This window comes from Bidens hawaiensis, unplaced genomic scaffold (genome assembly GCF_021521415.1).
Source record: "Bidens hawaiensis isolate Kalapana, Puna unplaced genomic scaffold, B.hawaiensis_p1.1 tig00009922_1, whole genome shotgun sequence".
NCBI lineage: Eukaryota > Viridiplantae > Streptophyta > Magnoliopsida > Asterales > Asteraceae > Bidens > Bidens hawaiensis.
Window position 1 is genome coordinate 510,629 of NW_027491747.1, and position 14,213 is coordinate 524,841.

Here is a 14,213-nt window from a genome sequence, read left to right on the forward strand (position 1 = left end):
GGTGTTGTAGGATTGTGATTGGTGGAGGTGTTTTCATGTTTTAAAATAATAATGGGATAATGATTGAAATGGGGCTATCCACTGCACACATTTTGTGTATAATGTCGCTATGGTAGCGTCGCGTCACATGGCAAACAACGCCCCCATAGAAGTGTTATCCAGTATCCACGCACACGGTCAAACCAAATAAACTTTCCTTGCCAAAAAATAACTAGCCCGCCAACTAAAACAAGAGTAGATGTAAAATTTGTCAAACTCTTATTATACCTCACAAACACCCTGACCCAAGTTTTCTTACAAACAACTACATCTCAAATTCAAATTATTCCCTCTTCACAACAAATAACCTAAACCCATAGATATGTACAAGTTGTTTTATAAGGATCCCGTTTCAAGACTCCCATCTCTAATGTCTATGTTGACCAAGCAAGATCCCCCACCCCCTCCAACATTTTCTACACAACGTAACCCTACAAAACGCCAGAGGGGAGGGGGCGTTAGCGTTTTGGGCTAAAATGTGAGGCAAAAACTCTAGAATACGCATTGTCTTAGAAAACTAATAATAAGTTGTGACAATTGAGGCAAAACCAGGTACCCCCTGATATACAGTTACCAAAATAACAATTAAACGCGTATTACGTAACGATCAAATGATTAACTGAACGGGTCTGGTTATGACCCAGATATTCCGGGAGGCCATCTATAAGTGATGTACGATTAATATAAGCTAATATATTGGTAATATGGCCTTAGTTTAATAGCAAATAAGTTAAACGAAAATCTACTCATTTAACTACCCGCTATAGATTTAAACGCGAAAGATAGTTACAAACCAAGCATTGTATCATCCGTTAAGCCAAAAAAGACTTACCAAACACTTATTTGAAATGTTTTAAGCGATCCATGAAAATATTTTCAAATTTTACAAATGTATAGTATATTTTTATAAATTTACATAAAAATAGCCGAAAAACACTCGTTTTCGCACTGTTTGACGTACCCGATATGTTTTTCGCGCCAAAAACCGAACCCGAAATAAATTTGAACTTGGGCTTGTAGAATCACATATTTTTTTATATATATAACATGTTAGATATTTTTGTAACATAAAACTCAGCAAGTTTTGGATTTCACTCTATATTTCAACGGAACATTCAAAACCTAGGTAAAAATTTCATTTAAATCATGTTTTCATTTTATTAATCAAGTTTAATTCCATATAAGCATAGTTTGATTACCAAAAATCATTCCTAACCATGTAAAAATCCTAAAAATGGTCCATAAACATGTTTTGATCATACACATGGTTAGGAACCTGTTTTGATAGTTTTTTTGGCCATAAACACGGATTAGAGGGTTTAAACGGCGTTTTTACAGTTCAAAAGTTCGGTTTTATACCCTAGCCGAAACCTTAAGTTAAGGGGTTGTTGTGTTGATGAAACTTGCTTGGTTTATGATATGGGAGCTCTATCTAGCTTTCATAGGAGTACAAGAACCTGAAAACTTGATTAGAAAGGCGAAAACGAACCGAAACCGCTAAGGTAATACCGAAACACTCGCTTACGGGCTGTTTAGGATTCGATTGTTATGTGCATATTTTTAGGTTATAAAATTTTGCAGGGACATCAGGGACCATATCATTAAGTCTCTATTCAAATTTGGTAATTTTTCGACCATCCGAGAATATTTGGTGAATTTATTACCGAATTGGGGCGTATATTTGGGAAAAATAGTTAAAATGCTTCAAAAATTATGAAATTTTGTGGGGAGCTCAGATTTGGTATATTTTGATCACATATGAAATTTGGTAGCATTTGGAAAAGTCTAAGTAGGTTTTATGCATTTGCGTTCATATGAGTTTTTGTAGTCGTTTTTGGCCCGAAAAGAATATTGAACAAGGTTGTTACATTCTGGAATTGATACAGATGGTTTTGGGATATAATTTGAGCATCCAAGAATTTTTGTGAAATTTTGGAAATTGTTTGGGATAAACGGACGATTTTCAGGCTAAATATAACAGGAAAAATGAATTTTTATAAATTAATAAACCAGTAAATAATTCCAGAAATATTTTTATAAAAATCTAAATATTTTATTTGATAAGTGGCTAAATTTTCATAAGTTAATGATTAACGGTTAATTATTTATGCTAATTTGAAAATTTAAACAAATTCAATTCTGATAAAAACCGGCAAGTTTGTGATTAGCAAACCTGCGGGAATATCAGAATACCAAGAATGATCAAAAATCATATTTTTGGATTAATTAAGTAAAAACAAACCCTTTTGGATAGATTGTGTGTGTTTCTCCTCAAATCAAACTGAATAAACGGAAACGGGCCCCGTAGCGAATTCGGAACCCCAATGTGTGATCTTTTTTTATAACTTAATCATTTTATCGACCAACACATTTACCCAAGCTTACTTCCCCACAACTATTTTATGAACTCATAAACGAACAACTTGGCCCAGCTAGGAAAACGGGGAAACTGAGCCAAGTTCGGTTTTAAGGATTAGACATTGAACAACATCACAACCTAAGCCTATTGACTCTTTCTGGGCATTCCAGCTATACCTAGATTAGATATACAGCCCATTTTAGTATTGAGATTATAATAATATTATAATATTAATATTATTATAATTTTAATTATAGGGACCAGTGATTACGAGTCGAGCAAACCCTGAATTGTTGCACTACTGATTCCCTCTCTTTAAACAATTTTATGAACTTTTGGGATGAAAAGCATGTTTTATTACATATGCATTCCTGAAACATGTATTGATGTGAATTATCTAAGTGCTAACACATGAAAGTCCCCACTAACACAGTGATTAACTTCGAGCCAGTGGCTTGTGAATAGTACTATTGGTTTTACAAACCCAAATGGAGCCGGCATGTGTTGCTGAGACTTTACCCCGTTTGCACATGGCCATAACTATACAAACACGCTATGTAGTGTTAGACATAGCTACTTGGGGCATATTGTGGACGGAAAGGGGGCCACAGTGGTTGATTGGACGTGGGAAATGGATGCACGCAGCACAAACAGTCAAGGCTTCACTGTAGCTTAGCATAATTACATCAGTTACATACATACTTATATCATAATCACAAGTGTTACTTGTGATTAATCATAACTGTTTTCTCGAAACGCGTGAAACTCACCAACTCTAGTAGTTGACCCGTTTTAAGCTGCTTTTCAGTATACCAAAGTTAGAATAATTTGGTGACTAGCTACGTGAACAAGGTGTGGTTGATGCTATGTGAATAGAAGCAAGGGTGCTAGTAGTAAGATTAATTAGTTTAACGAACTAGTTCTATTTGTATCGCCTAGAGTGTAAAACGATGATAGAACAACGTAATGTGATATATTGTAAATTAGTTTGTAATGTTTTTTTATAAACAATGTGGTTGATATCAGAGGTGTCTGTTACATTCTCGTTTTACGCTTCCGCATTGTGCTAGTCGGGGTGTGACAGAAGTTGGTATTAGAGCCATTGGTTATAAAGGATTAGGTTATCCCTTAAGGTACCTAAAATATAACCGTAGGCTCGATTAACTCTGGGAGAATAATTAAATAATATTTTAATATTTTATACTGATGGATGTCGGGATGAACTTGTAGGGCAAGTAAGTTATTGTGGTCCGGAACATAATAACAGACTTGCTTGTACGAGGGAATTCGGGGAAAAGTCGCGAAACGTGCAAATAGATAAAACTGGCAACATATGTGTATAAAAAGTAATACTGAGTACGTATATATACGTAAAACACATACGTGCTTATTTGAAACAAGGTGTACGAACACGTGTACGTACGATACTATTGATAACGGTAAATCTTATTATGAATATTATATTCATTTATATTCAATATTAATTCTTGCTATAATTAAAATTAAATTTTAATAAAACTAATATTATATTTTATTATAATTAATATTAAATTTGGTTTAATAAATTAACCTCCCCTACAATAGTTAACCCTAGTAATAAATATTATTCTTGTAAATAACCATTGTGCAGAGGTATGGCAAGAAATAACTACGTACCGGAAGAAGAACCGATAATATCTATTGAGGAGGAGTACCCATAGGAGGATCCAGAGGAGGACCCAGAAGAGGATACGGAGGAAGATCCGGAGGAGGATGAGGAAGAGGTTGAAGAGGAAGTGATTTGCAGAGAGCTACCCATAAACGAGCCTGACCTATCCGGCTACAGATGCGATAGTTATCCACCCAGGTCACCACACAGAGGTCAGAACGAAGTTACCAGTCAGTATCATTTACCTATTAGGGTAGCTAGATCACCCACTCCACATGTCCACCTGTCCCCTACAACTGCAGCTACTTCACGAGTCAGACAGACTGCTCGTATTAGGGTAACCCTCATTGACCCTACCTCAGTCCCATTTAGATCTACCTACCATCGGGGAGAGCCTTCACGTCCTAGGACAGGTACTCCACCTTCCCGTTCGTTGAGTAAATCTACATCTAACCCTAACCTCCCAAATATAGGAACCAACTCTTGGATGGCTGTCCTGACTGGCCGTGTGATACACCACTCGATAGCCATAGCTAACATTAACCAGGGGGGAGAGACATGACCCAGTGCTTATTGACATTACAGCAGATAATACTGAACTTGTAGCAATCGGATGCTTACCATCGATGGTGTTTGGATAGGATGATAGTCCGTCTGTGGAACTGTTACTGGGTGATTCCGATGCTGTTATTTTTATGCTTGTGGTTAACCCATCAGTTGTATGGATAGATGTAGGATGTTACAAATTTGTGTACGTGGTCTTTTGACACTCCATGTATGTATATAGTAGTATGTTATGCTAACATGGAGCATGATTTTGTGTATTATTAAAAGTACTGACCCTTACCGGGTTAAGTCTAGCTGTCACTTAGTGACAGATTTTGATATATACATGCAAGCACTGGCCTTTATCAGGCTAAGTCTATGTACCTTTTGTTATCATGTACATAACAGTTTGTGAAATACCAATGTGTTGTCTGATTTACTTGTTCAACCCTTATTGTAATTATTGTTACAATGTGTCATATATTAGAATTAGTATTAATTAGCTTATATTTGATTGTCATTATAGAATGGCCCCAAGAAAGCAAATCCTATGACTGAGGCAGAAATAGCCGAGATGATTGATCGGGAAATGCAGGCAGCAATCCCACTTATTGTAACACAAGTAACTGCCGGTGTAAATGCTAGTATGCAAATAAATCAACAACCAAACAACAATGCTCCCCTAACCAACACTGAAACTGTCACAAATAACATTCCCCAACCTGATACAAATGCCCCTCCCAATGCAAATAATCCCCCACCTGATACAAATAATGTCAACAACAATAATCCTCCACCGAACCCAAACAATAACAATAACAATCCTAATCCCTCTCATAGAGAATACTCAATTTAGAACTTTATGGCCTGTAAACCGATTGACTTCAAAGGCACCGAAGGGCCAAACGGATTGATCAAACGGATCGAGAAAATTGAATATGTTCTTAATATTAGCAATTGTCCACCCGAGAGCATTGTTAAGTATGTTGCCTCTACTTTTGCGGATCACGCTTTGATGTGGTGGAACACTACAGTTCAGATAAATGGGCAAGATACGGTTAATCGCATGACTTGGGCTGAACTCAAAACATTGATGCTAGAACATTTCTACCCAAAGAATGAAATACAAAGGTTAGAACATGAACTTTGGAGTCTAGAGATGAAATGAGCGGATCATTTGGGATACACGAACCGCTTCAATGAACTGGCTCGCTTAGTACCATGGTTAGTAAATCCTGAAGACATACGAATTGAATGTTATATGTGGGGTTTAGCCCCAGAAGTGAGGATTTTGGTGAACTCTGTTGCTCATACATCGTTTGAGAATTCCGTGACTCAAGCCGGCATTGTAACTTTTGACTTGGTGAGAAGTGGAGTATTGAGAATGGCTGGGGATTCATCGGGTATGAAGCGAACCAATTATGGATCGGGATCACAAAGAAGGCAAACAAATAAACGTGCACGCCCGACAATACAAAATTATGTCATGAGCAGTTCTGAGGTGAAACGAGATAGGTACAAGGGACCATGGCCAAAATGTGATAAGTGTAGTTTTCATCACGTGGGTGAGTGCAGATCGTTAATTTGTCAGAAGTGTGGGAGAACGTGGCACAATGGCCCTAGTTGTAGAGTCAGTATGGAGATTGTCAACCGATCCACCTAAGCAACTCAACCTCGCCGTTCACGACCACCTAGAAAGCAACCGACTCGTCAACAACCCATCCAACAAATTACGGCTCCAGCAACCCGCCATGCTTGCTATGAATGTGGTAGCACGGAGAATTTTAGAAAGGAATGCCCCAAGCTGAACCAAGGAGCAGTCACCGGTCGGAACCAAACATCAACTTCTGGTGCGCCTAGAGGACTCGCGTTCGTTATCGGGTCAGGAGAAGCACGACAAGGCCCGAATGTAGTAACAGGTACATTTGTAGTTTCTGATCAATACGCTTCTGTATTATTTGATACTGGTGCCGATAGATGTTTCGTTTCCACTATCTTTGTATCACTTGGAAATATGCCAGTTAGTGAACTAACAAATCCCTATACTATAGAACTCGCTAACGATAACTCTATATCTATCAACCAAATAGTCCAAAACTGTTCCATTATTCTAAATGACCACCCATTCCTTATTGACCTACTCCCAGTAGAGTTAGGAAGTTTCGATGTTATAGTCGGCATGGATTGGTTAGCCAAGTATAAAGCGGAGATTGTGTGTAATGACAAGACAGTTAAAATTCCTCTTTCGGATGGTGAAATGAATATAGTACAAGGAGAGAAGTCTGGTTCGATATTACCTCTCGTGTCTCATCTCAAAGTGTTGAAATATTTACGCTAAAGGTGTATGGAGTTTTTGGCAAACGTGACCATAAAGAACCCTGATGAAAAACACATAGAGGATATCCCCGTTGTACATGAATACCCCCAATGTCTTTCCCGACGATTTACCTAGATTACCATCGAACCTAGAGGTTGAATTCCGTATTGACCTAATCCAAGGATCAGCCCCTATTGCTAAGGCACCCTATCGATTGGCACCCTCTGAAATGCAAGAATTAGCCAACCAGTTACAAGAGTTGTTAGATAAGGGTTTCATACGTCCTAGCAGCTCCTTGGGGAGCACCGTTACTGTTTGTAAAGAAAAAGGATGGAAGTTTTAGAATGTGCATTGATTACTGGGAGTTAAACAAAGTTACCATCAAAAACCAATACCCTCTTCCAAGAATAGACGACTTATTTGACCAATTTCAAGGGGCAAACTATTTCTCAAAAATCGACCTCCGATCTGGTTACCATCAAGTTAAAATCCAAGAGGAAGATGTGTCTAAAACAGCGTTTCGAACTCGTTATGGTCATTATGAATTCTTAGTCATGCCTTTTGGGCTGACTAATGCACCCGCAGTTTTCATGGACCTCATGAACCGAGTTTGTAAGCCGTACCTCGACAAATTCGTTATCGTATTTATAGATGACATTATGATATATTCGAAAACCAAGGAGGAACACGAACAGCATTTACAAGCCATCTTAGAATTGTTGAGGCAGGAAAAACTGTATGCCAAGTTATCAAAATGCGAATTTTGGCTACAAGAGGTACAATTTTTAGGGCACGTTGTTAACCGACACGGGATCCATGTAGACCCGACCAAAATTGAAGCCATTAAAAATTGGCAAGCCCCGAAGTCATCAAAAGAGATACGTCAATTTTTGGGATTAGCTGGATATTACCGGCGCTTTATCGCAAACTTTTCCAGTATAGCCTAACCTCTAACCCTTTTGACACAAAAAGATCGTGCTTATGTTTGGGGAGAAGAACAAGAAGCGGCTTTTCAATTGTTGAAACAGAAACTATGCCAAGCCCCGATATTAACAGCATTTACAAGCCATCTTAGAATTGTTGAGGCAGGAAAAACTGTATGCCAAGTTATCAAAATGCGAATTTTGGCTACAAGAGGTACAATTTTTAGGGCACGTTGTTAACCGACACGGGATCCATGTAGACCCGACCAAAATTGAAGCCATTAAAAATTGGCAAGCCCCGAAGTCATCAAAAGAGATACGTCAATTTTTGGGATTAGCTGGATATTACCGGCGCTTTATCGCAAACTTTTCCAGTATAGCCTAACCTCTAACCCTTTTGACACAAAAAGATCGTGCTTATGTTTGGGGAGAAGAACAAGAAGCGGCTTTTCAATTGTTGAAACAGAAACTATGCCAAGCCCCGATATTAAATCTTTCAGAGGGAACTGACGATCTGGTAGTTTATTTTGACGCGTCCCGGAAAGGCTTTGGATGCGTACTGATGTAAAGAAACAAAGTCATGGCATATGCTTCTCGACAATTAAAGGTGCACGAGAAGAATTACACCACCCATGATTTGAACTAGGCGCGGTTATTTTCGCACTTAAGATCTAGAGGCACTACTTGTATGGCACTAAATGCACAGTATACACTGACCACAAAAGCCTACAACACATATTTGACCAGAAGGAACTAAACATGAGGCAAAGAAGATGGGTAGAACTATTGAATGATTATGACTGTGAGATTCGATAACATCCAGGCAAGGCTAATATAGTAGCAGATGCCTTGAGCAGAAAAGATAGAATCAAACCATTACGGGTCCGAGCACTTGGAATGATTGTCCAAACTAGCCTTACCGAACAAATCCGCATTGCCCAAAATGAAGCCTTCAGAGAAGATCACGTGGAGAATGAAGACTTACGTGGCAACGAGCAAAATTTTGAAGAAAGAGCCGACGAGATTTTATACTTCAAAAGTCGAGTTTGGATTCCCACTCTTAACAAATTGTAGGATTTAATCATGGACGAAGGCCATAACACCAAGTATTACATTCACCCAGGAGCAGATAAGATGTACAAAGACTTGAAGGAGTATTATTGGTGGCCTGATATGAAGAAGGATATAGCCACGTATGTCGGTAAATGTTTAACTTGTGCGAGGGTTAAGGCTGAATATCAAAAACCTTCGGGAATGTTGCACCAACCGGAAATACCGCAATGGAAATGGGAATAAATTACCATGGATTTTGTAACGCACTTTCCTTAAACTTTGTGAGGAAACGATGCAATATGGGTAATAGTTGACCGATTAACCAAATCCGCACATATCCTTCCAATTCGTACCACTTACACAACCGAAAAACTTTCTCACATTTACATCAACGAAATCCTATTCAGACACGGCATACCCGTTTCAATCATCTCTGATCGTGATAGCCATTTCACTTCTCGATTCTGGCAAGCCGTACAAGAAGCCTTGGGAACCCGAATTGACCTATGTACTGCCTACCATCCCCAAACCGACGGTCAATCCGAGCGAACCATTCAAACCTTAGAAGATTTACTTTGCGCTTGTGTACTAGACTTCGGTGGGAACTGGGATCAACATCTTCAACTAGTTGAATTTTCGTATAATAATAGCTATCACAGTAGCATTCAAGCGGCACCAAACGAAGCGCTGTATGGTCGAAAATATAGATCACCCCTATGCTGGACTGAGGTTAAAGACACGCAAATTACCCGATCTGACTAGATTCAAGAAACCACTGACAAAATTCGTAAAATCACAAACAAATTGAAAATCGCCCGAGACCGACCGAAAAGCTATGCTGATGTTCGTAGAAAACCGTTATCCTTTGAAATAGGCGATAAAGTTTTCCTAAAAGTATCCCCGTGGCAAGGCGTTATTCGATTCGGCAAAACTGGTAAATTAGCTCCGCGATACATTGGGCCTTATGAAGTCATTCCTAAGATCGGTCCAGTATCCTACCGACTGAAACTTCCTCCAGAGCTGAGTTTTATTCACGACGTCTTTCACATTTCGAACCTGAAGAAGTGCCTTACTGACGAAACGAAATTGTGTCACTAAAAGATTTAAACATAAATGAAAAACTAAACTTCGTAGAGGAACTAGTGGAAATACTAGAGGGGAAAATAAAACAATTAAGACATAACAAAATCTCTCTGGTCAAAGTTCGATGGAATTCAAAACGGGGACCCGAATTCATGTGGGAGTGAAAATCTGAATTTAAAAAGAAATACCTGCATTTGTTTCCAAATAAGGGCAAAGTTGAATAATCGAATTTTGGGGACGAAATTTTCTAATGTGGGGAGAAGGTGACAATTGAAGCAAAAACAGGTACACCCTGATATACAGTTACAGAATTAACGATTAAACGCATATTACGTATTGATCAAACGATTAACCGAACGAGTCTGGTTATGACCCAGATATTCGGGGAGGCCATCTATAAGTGATATACGATTAATATAAGCTAATATATTGGTAATATGACCTTAATTTAATAGCAAACAAGTTAAACGAAAATCTACTCATTTAACTACCCGCTATAGATTTAAACGCGAAAGATAGTTACAAACCAAGCATTGTGTCATCCGTTAAGTCGAAAAAGATATACCAAACACTTAGTTGAAATGTTTTAAGCGATCCATGAAAGTATTTTTGAAATTTACAAACGTATAGTATATTTTTATAAATTTACATAAAAATAGCCGAAAAACACTCGTTTTCACACTGTTTAACGTACCCGATACGTTTTTCGCTCAAAAAACCGAACCCGAAATAAATTTGAACTTGGGCTTTCACGTTTGGGCTTGTAGAATCACATGTTTGGGCCAAAATAAGCCCAAGGGGGGGGGGGGGCTACTATGGTCCGGCCGCAAGAAAGAAACCCCCCCCCCCAGGGTTTCTTATTTTTATATATATAGCATGTTAGATAATTTTGTAACATAAAACTCAGAAAGTTCTGGATTTCACTCTATATTTCAACAAAACATTCAAAATCCAGATAAAAATTTCATTTAAATCATGTTTTTCATTTTATTAATCAAGTTTAATTCTATATAAGCATAGTTTGATTACCAAAAATATTCCTAACCATGTAAAAATCCTAAAAATGGTCCATAAACATGTTTCAATCGTACACATTGTTAGGAACCTGGTTTGATAGTTTTTTTGGCAATAAACACGGATTAGAGGGTTTAAACGGCGTTTTTACGGTTCAAAAGTTTGGTTTTATACCCTAGCCGAAACCCTAAGTTAAGGGGTTGTTGTGTTGATGAAACTTACTTAGTTTGTGATGTAGGACCTGTATCTAGATTGCGTAGGAGTACAAGAACCCATAAACTTGATTGGAAAGGAGAAAACGAACCGAAATCGCTAAAGTAATACCGAAACACTCGATTACGGGCTGTTTAGGATTCGATTGTTATGTGCATATTTTTAGGTTATAAAATTTTGTAGAGACATCAGGGACCATATCATTAAGTCCTTGTTCAAATTTGGTAATTTTTCGACCATCCGAGAATATTGGCGAATTTATTACCGAATTGGGGCGTATATTTGGGAAAAATAGTTAAAATGCTTCCAAAATTATGAATTTTGTGGGGAGCTCAGATTTCATATACTTTTATCACATATAAAATTTGGGAACATTTGGAAGAGTCTATGTAGGTTTTATGCATTTGCGTTCATATGAGTTTTTATCGTCGTTTTTGGCCCGAAAAGAATATTGAACAAGGTTGTTACATTCTGGAATTGATACAGATGGTTTTGGGATATAATTTGTGCATCCAGGAATTTTGGTGGAACTTTTGGAAGTCATTTGGGATAAACGGACGATTTTCAGGCTAAATATAGCAGGTAAAATGAATTTTTATAAACTAATAAACCAGTATATAATTCCATAAATACTTTTATAAAAATCTACATATTTTATTTGATAAGTGGGTAAATTTTTATAATTTAATGATTAACGGTTAATTATTTATTCTAATTTGAAAATTTAAACAAATTCAATTCTGATAAAAACCGGCAAGTTCGTGATTAGCAAACCTGCGGGAATATCAGAACACCAAGAGTGATCAAAAATCATATTTTTGGATTAATTAAGTAAAAACGAACCTTTTTATGAGAAACATGGACAAATTGGATAGATTATGCGCGTTTCTCTTCAAATCAAACTGAATTAACGGAAATGGGCCCCGTAGCGAATCCGGAACCCTAATGTGTGATCTTTCTTTGTAACTTAATCATTTTATTTACCAACACATTTACCCAAGATTACTTCCTCATAACTGTTTTCTAAACGCATAAACGAATAACTTGGCCCAGCTGGGAAAAAGGGGAAACTAAGCCAAGTTCGGTTTTAAGGATTAGACATTGAAAAATATCACAACCTAAGCCTATTGACTCTTTCTGGGCAATCCAGCTATACCCAGATTAGATGAACAACATAAAAAGCTAGGCTTTTTATTGCTTTAATGTTTAGTTGTGGGTATTGTAAGTTGATCATGTCGAGTATCCTAAAAGAATTATCGGCTTATATATACACATACACATACATATAGTAGATGTGTGGTATAAGAATTCATTGCTCGGACATAACCAGCACCAGATCAAGATATTAGTTTGATGAGTTTGAATCTCTCGGATCCACGGTATCCGCTAACAGCAGCAATAATCGGAGCCCATACTTTGGAAAGAGAAGTGGAATTCGGTTATTGCTCCAACATAACGAGTAACGGATTGAGATATTAGTTAGGACTTACCTGAATAGGTTGGCACGTATGATGACGTGGATTTAGGTTCGGTGTTGTCGCTGACATTAACACGTTTGCTTACAGCTTTCGTTATCGCCGGCATAATACACAATGAAAGCACAAACTCAAATAACAATCTATACAACAACAATGCTATTGTATGGATTGTTGTTTGAGTTTGTGCCTTCATTGTGTATTATGCCGGAGATAACGAAAGCTTTAAGCAAACGTGTTAATGTCATCGTCAACACCAAACCTAAACCCACGCCAGCATACGTGCTCCTGTTATCGCTGCCGTTAGTCGATACCGCGGATCCGAGAGATTCAAACTCATCAAACCGATATCTCAATCTAGTGCTGGTTATGTCGGAGCAATGAATTCTTATATCACATGTCTACTATATATATGTCTGTGTATATATAAGCCGGTAAATCTTTTAGCATACGCAAGATGATCAACTTACAATACCCACAATTAAACATTAAAGTAATAAGAAGCCTAAGCTTAAGCTTAGTGACGACTGATATGCGTTGAGTGAACACAACTACCGTTGTCGATGGTGGCCGAAGGTCAAGACAACTGGAGTTTGAAGACATCGAAGAGCCGGATTTGAGATGCCAATACTGAAAGCATCTAAGAAAGGGTTTGTTTGACACTGTTAGTTTTTCCCAAGGTAATCACTGTAACTTATCAAGTTGTCCATAACGGTATCAGCCAATAAATTGGAAGGTCACCTCGCAATGTCAATTTTCCCAGATAAGTGCTGCTACTGAGTGCCCTTTGCCAATTCCGAATGGTAATATGTTATTCATAAATAAAATAATATTAATAAAAATAATTATAAATAACAATAAATAACAAAAAAAAGAAAAGAAAAAAAACAATAAACATAATAAGACAAAATGGTGGGTTTTTCTAGAAAAGCCCATAATACGCCGCGTATAGACCTATACTATTAGTTTGATGACAACCTGCCCTGCAAAAGCAAGGCTAGGTTGTCAACTCGTACCTTATACGCCGCGTATAGATCTATACGCGGCGTATTGCTTTTGCTGAATTATTGGAGCCCGGCTCCCATCCCTTCCCCTCCTTTCCTTTCTCTATTATAAAGGCATGAGTGTCTTCTTGACGTTCAACCAAAAAACAACATAACATTTGTACTACATATACCCAGAATGTCTTGGTTTAACCATTTATTTCCGGAGGAAGAGCCGGGTTATGCCGCTAACGACCAGCCTGGCACGTCGTGGTTACCTGACTTGAACCAGGTTTCGTTATATATTTATTTAGTATGAATTTGGTAGTTTTTCTTACTAACACGTGCTATATTTCGTTTTTTCAGGAGTATGTTAGGTATGATACCGAGCCCCAACAACCTTATTGTCAGCCCGAACAGTTTTATGGTAACACTGGCTCGCCGGGCTTGCCAAACTTGAACCAGGTTTCGTTATAACTGTTATTAATATTTATTATTATCACTAGCACTGTTGTTTGAATTTCTAATTTATGTATTGTAGGAGTACTTCGTATCGGATT